Below are 6,535 nucleotides of genomic sequence, written 5' to 3'. Positions count from 1 at the left end.
TTGTAGAACTCCTCAATAAACCATAGTTCACATCTCACATGATGGGAATAAGCGTTTAACCGACATAGACCATGCAAGCTACACATGGAATCGGTGTCATGTAACCCCACACCAAAAAAGAGGTGGTCTATTTGCCTAAGGAAGACCGAAAATATTAGCTTGGATTGACTTGAATCCACTAGCTAATATCCTATGTGGGTACATAGTTATGGGATAGGAAGATGTTCATTGGAACCCTAACCTAACATTGGGAGAGTTTCCATCTTACCATATCTGCTCGGTGCTTAGCCTACATTCCCATAGAGTGTTTCATTTTCATCAACATTATTGTACTTGAGAGGGCCACCAAAATTAGGCCTACCGACCCAAGGTAAAGTACACAAGAAAGGGCCACCACTATTAGGTCTACCGATTCAAAGTACATTAAAGATAGCTCATTGATCTTCCTAAAAAGGGCCACCACCATTAGGTCTACCGCTTCTAGGTTCATCATTTCACACAAAAAAGGGCCACCAACATTAGGTCTACCACTTCAAGGTTTTAATTCACATTGGTTTCTAGACTCATCATGAAGGGCCACCACCATTAGGTCTACCGGTTCAAGACATAGCCTTAAATACCTCATTAGTCATTTATAGAAAGCTACCAACATTAGGTCTACAAACTCAAGAGATTCATTCATTCATTCAAGAAAAGGCTACCAACCTTAGGTCTACCAATTCTAAGTCATCAACACATTCATTAGCCATTTATGAAAGAGCTACCAACATTAGGCCTACCGATTCATGATCATTAGGACATTAAGTCAAGATACATTCATTATTCAAGAAGAGGATGGCCTAGCCTACCTATTCAAGATACTTCATTCATGTTCACATTCATCAATATAAGAAAAGTATGCCTTAGCCTACCAATTCAAGAGATCACATTCACTTTACATTTTTTTATACAAGAGTAGGATGCACAAGCCTACCAATTCAAGATATACAACATCACATTATAGAACCCTTCTCATTCCATCATCAACATTCATGAGTGTTAAGAGAGAATATGCTTTCAATCACAATACATTTACATTCTATACAAGATCATCATTCTATCATTAAAAGCACATGTAAATCCTTCACATTATACATAGTAAGTAAACACCTCCACCATTCAAGTGGATCAATAGCTCAAGAAAAATTCTACTTCAATATGTAAATTAGGTCGTCACTTACCCTTTCAAGGCCATAAATTCACTTTCACCAACAAACCTTTAATTAATGCAATTAGGCATGAATAGTAATACAATTCAACAATCTATATCAATTTAGGCATGATCCATCGACATTCATTCATGATCAACAAACCCACTTCATAAGGCAAAATTTAAGAATTGAGAGAAATCATGGGTTCATAGAGTATTTTCATCATAAATCATCAATTAAACACCAATACAATCATAATTTGTCATTAGAAACCATTTGAAAATGTTTGATGAAAGAACCCATGAGATTGAGTGAAACCCAAGATTTTTCATACTTTGAAATTACTTTGGACTTGGCTCCTTGAATTAAAAGTTAGACAAGGATCAAGACTACCATACCTTCTTATTGATTCCCCACGAAAATCTTTTGAAAACCTTGAACAATTTGACCTTGGATGCTTGAAGTCTTCACCTTTTATGGAGGTTTCTAGAGAGAGACTTTTGGAGGGGAGGGGAGGTTTTGATTTGGGGTTTTGAAATAATGAGTTGTAAAATAGAGTTTAACACTTTTAATACTCTTAAAATATGTTAATAAACCCAAAATAATCGTCCAAACACTAAACTAGCCAAGGTAGGAATTTACCAAACCACCCTTGGCTTGGCCGAGATTTTTGACAGATTGCAGGTCCAAAAAACGCCCTAGACTCATGGACCGTGAGTCCATTGACGGACCGTGCTGCTGGTCCGTCGTCTGGGGCTGTAGCTTGGTCGTGAGGTGTTTGACCTATGGAGGCCATCAACAGGGCGTGGATGGGGTCACCAAATTTTGGCCAACTTTTGTTTTCTTTAGGGTCTTGGGGGTTAAGCTTAGTGTCCTCCTCAAGGACCCCTAGGGTGGTCCTTGGGGAGTCGTACCTTGACGTTTAACCCTTAAACCCTTCAACCACTCGGGACACCATCAAACCACCTCAAACCTCACTCCAAACTTAAACAAACACAAGTTAGGCTCTAGTTTCATTTATTCATTTTTAGGGTCGTTACACAAACCCCCCCCCCCCTGAATATTTGACACTTGTGTCACCCAAAATTTGAGTTATGCGTTATTTCGTAAATTTTTTTAGCTATGATTGACTTGTGCATATTTTTACTTGCCTATTAATTCTCATCTACATACCACTCCCTTGGGACTCGACCCCAATTCACATAGTTGGATTATATTACTACATAACGATTGTTGATGCTTAGTATTGGATGAAGTGTCTTTGATAGCGTTATTCAATCAAAATGGTGTTGCTGTAGGGGAGTAGTGTTAGTTGAAAATTTGTAGTTGAGTCAAATTTTGTTCTTGTTATTTATAGTTCTACTTACTTAATTTTTAGTTTTGTTTTGCTTGTTTGTGTACTAGCACATGGAGTATGAATGTGAATGGTGACAATGGTCACCAAATGAATCACTCCCTTTTGAGATGGTTGAATATTAGGGATAACCTCTTGATGTTCAAGCAATTGGGAGGTGAGACTATCCATGAGATGTGGTCGAAATTTAAAGCCATACTGCAACAATGCCCATCTCATGGAATGTTAGATAAATTTCTACTTGAATTCTTCTATAGAGGTCTTGGTACCGAAATAGAGGCACTATTGATAAACTTTTTGCAGGTTGTTTAATACAACAACCCTATGAAGTAGTAGCCCAAATCCTTGATGGCGTGATTAAAGCCAACAGGGAAACAGAGAAATCCCAAGAATGGGCCGCATTGTTGAAGCAGCTGGATGTCTTGTCCAAGAAAGTTATGGAGTTAGAGGCAAGGTAAAAAAAGAAGGACAAGTACCATCCTCATCATGAGTGTCAAAAGTTGAAGCAGCAGGAGGGTCGACAAAATGAAGAGACTTTATCAATTATTCTACACAAAATCGATGAACAAGATTGAGTGTTGATTGAAATGAAACAGAATATCCTAATGCTTATTCAGATGATAACCTCACATTCCATGATTATTCAACTGCAAGACGCCCAAATAGACCAAGTGCTATCGTGTGCTTACTCACAGTCCAACGAGGGTTTGCCTAATGATACTATGGCCAACCCTAAGAATGAGGGTTAAAGGTCGACTTGCGTTGTGCCACGACGTTAACTAAGGCACTTCTTGGGAGGCAACCCAAGTTTTAATTTCTTCGTATTTAAAGTTTGAAATAACGGTGTGTTGATTGTGCAGGTTAAAGTGTGGAAAGTGTTCGAAAAGTACATATTGGCAAGCTAAAGGTCCAGTCGGTGCATCGCCGAATAGGTCAGCCAGCCTGACCTAGACCGCCGTGTGACTCAAGACAAATTCAAATTGAAGTCTGTAAAACTCGATGAGCCTAAGAAATTATTGGCGAATCACCGACCAGGTCAGTGATCCCAACTTTGACCGTCGTTTGGATCCCCACCATAACTGGAGGTCCTGTAAAACTCAGCAAGGTAAATAACCACTCGGTGTGTCGCCGAGTGGGTCGGTGAGCACGAATAATGTTGCTGAATGGGCAAGAACTGGACGGTTTTTAAAAGGCCGAAGGTTTAAATTTTCACTCTTCACTTTTTCTCACTTTCGACCTTCACAAACTCATGCCCGATTAGCATTTTCTATATTTCTTCCTTTATTACTATATTTGAGTTGTTGATTGGTGCTCGGAGTTGGAATACATTGCCGCCTAGAATTTCAATATAATTTTTATCGGCATTAAAGGTTGGTTTTCTGAACCCCGTGTTTATTTTTGAGAACTTTTTACTCATTTGCAAATGATATTATATTGTTGATGTGTGTTGGGGCTCTCTGATAGGATTAAGTTATGTGATTGCCTGTTTTAATTCGAATATCTTTCTCGTAGTGTGTAGATTATTGAATTCTCGTAGTTTTATGCTTTAAAATTGGTTAAATTGTGAGGGGTTGTGCTTGCATATCGTTGGGTGAAGTCTAAGTATCCCGTATTTGTGCCGAAAGACGTAATTTTCCCAATGATAGAGCGAGTGACGTCGATCTTAAGGGCAAAAGTTGTCTATTGGCCAAATTTGGAAAAACCGAGAGAAGTCTGAGTATCCTGGGGCAATGGGTGTTATGGGTCTTGTCTTAATCTAACTAGTGCATGCTTTGGTTTTGTTTTCGGGGGTTGCAGGGTTGTATTCGAGAAGATGGGTTGAAAATAGGCACGGTGAGTTGTTTGGCGAGCTGGGTCAAGCTTGCCGAACCACTCGGTGGTTCGCCTAATGTCCCCATCTTGCCTTTAATTTCATGTTTTACTTGTTGTTTAGTTCTATAACTTTTATCGAGAAGCCCGAGGTCGCCGAAGGCACTCAACGACTCGCCGAAAGTCTTCTCAATCGCCCTTTGTCTACACCCCTGTATCCTTTTTGCACTGTAACTTTCAGCGGGATGACCCTTGCTCACGGAAAGGCCTTTCCCATCGCCGACTTGCAAAAACTTTTGTGCAAATCCTTTCGGCAAGCCCGATCTGGCTTGCCAAAGTGATTCGGCGACTCCCCGAGTGGTTTGGCGAGTCTGTCTGCAACTATTTTCTATGTTTTTTATTGAAATTTTTCTAACTTTTTCCCAATGTTTTGCAGACATGGCCAGACCTAAAGTTGCAGGAAGAAACATGCCATCCCGAAAGAAAGCAAAGGGAATTGAACTCAACGAGGATGCAGTTGCATTCAGAGGCAAATCCACAAAGCTCACCACAATGGGTGGGAAAGGCAAAGGCAATGAGAAGGCACCTGCGTCACCGGAGGTCAGCTCTGACAGTGACGACATCTATGCCACACACCTCACTACTTGTAAAAGTGAGGGTGAGCACTAGGAGCATCAATCTGTAGCTTTAGATGATGATCAGTGCAGAGGGCAGAGCTACAATCTAAAACGATGAAAGGATATGTCTAGGATTCGGACTCCTCAGGCTACCACTCCTCATCCAGCTCCAGAGCGGCTTGTAGTCCTGTTCAGTTGTTCTCTTTTCTTCCTACATAAGACGATATCTTGTACTGACTGATGAAAAGTGTTCGCGAAAGAGTCCATTTGTTAGCACGACCCACAATGGAAAATGGCAACCAATAAGTTGGGATGAAAGAATGAAGAAGTGATACGGTAGCAATAACTCTATAAACACACTTACCATTCTTAAATTTTGAAGAATTTTTTTAGAAAAACATCAACTTTTGAGATCCATTTTCCGCTATAATTTGAATCCTAAGAGAAAATGCCAAAAGGGTGGAAAATGGAAATACGGAGGTGTTAGTATCTGCGGTCACCAATTAGAGCTGTGAAAATAACCTCTTGTATAAACGTTGAATAAAATTGTGGCTTACAATAGACACTACTAAAAACTTGTCAAAAAAAGACGGCCAAAAGCGACGGACTGCGTCGCTTTTTTGGTCAAAATTGACGGAAAAGCGACGCAGTCACTTCCGTCGCTTTATAGCTCGACGGTTTTCAAAAAGCGACGGACAACGTCGTTTTTAAAAAAGCGACGGACTGCGTCGTTTTAGAGACGGACTGCGTCTCTTTTAGCGACGGACTGAGTCGATTCTTTACTATTTTATTTTTTGAATTTTTTTAAAAAAGCGACGGACTGCATCGCTTTATTTTAATTTTCAATTTTTTTAATATATAAAGAGAGACGCAGTCCGTCACTTTTCTGGAAATTTATTTTTTGAAAATCCCAGAAAAGCGACGGACTGCGTTGCTTTTAGAGACGGACTGAGTCGCTTTTTTACTTCTTTTTTTTGAATTTTTTTTAAAAAGCCACGAACTGCGTCTGTTTATTTTAATTTTTATTTTTTAAATTTCTAAAGGGCGACGCAGTCCGTCGCTTTTCTGGAAATTTATTTTTTGAAAATCCCAGAAAAGCGACGGATAAAAGGACACTGTCCGTCGCTTTTCTGGAAATTTTATTTTAAAAACTTAAAAAAGCGACGGACAAAACCACGCTGTCCGTCGCTTTTCTGGGCTTTTAAAAAAATTAAAATCCAAAAAAGCGACTGACTAAACCACGCTGTCCGTTGCTTTTTCTGCAATATTTTTGCCAGTAGCAGCTCGTAGCTTCTGCTGCCCACCTGCAAATGCAATTCAATTCAATTCTTCACTATTCAGCCCAATCAAACACACAATTATAAACAATCTAAACAAAACATAAAATAATAAACTTAAAATAACATTCAAAAGTATCTAAATCATAAATTAAAGACTTATAAAGTCTTTTAAAATTCGTTTTAAAATTTCAAAAGTTCATAAATGTCCAGAGATCTAAACTAGGGAGTGAGATCTACATAATCATCCTCATCACTCTCGTCGTCGGTGTCATCAGGAGCCGAAGT

The 6,535-nt window shown here is 39.3% G+C and overlaps 1 non-coding gene across 1 annotated transcript; it reads right to left on the bottom strand.

The window, feature by feature from the left end:
- Positions 1-6,084: 6,084 nt before the first annotated feature.
- On the bottom strand, positions 6,085-6,140 carry MIR8009 (microRNA MIR8009). The gene has a single exon (NR_130379.1). It is a non-coding gene; the product is annotated as a microRNA MIR8009 (primary transcript).
- Positions 6,141-6,535: the final 395 nt, after the last annotated feature.

This window comes from Solanum tuberosum, unplaced genomic scaffold, assembly GCF_000226075.1.
Source record: "Solanum tuberosum cultivar DM 1-3 516 R44 unplaced genomic scaffold, SolTub_3.0 scf00163, whole genome shotgun sequence".
NCBI lineage: Eukaryota > Viridiplantae > Streptophyta > Magnoliopsida > Solanales > Solanaceae > Solanum > Solanum tuberosum.
This window is presented reverse-complemented; position numbering and strand designations above follow the sequence as displayed.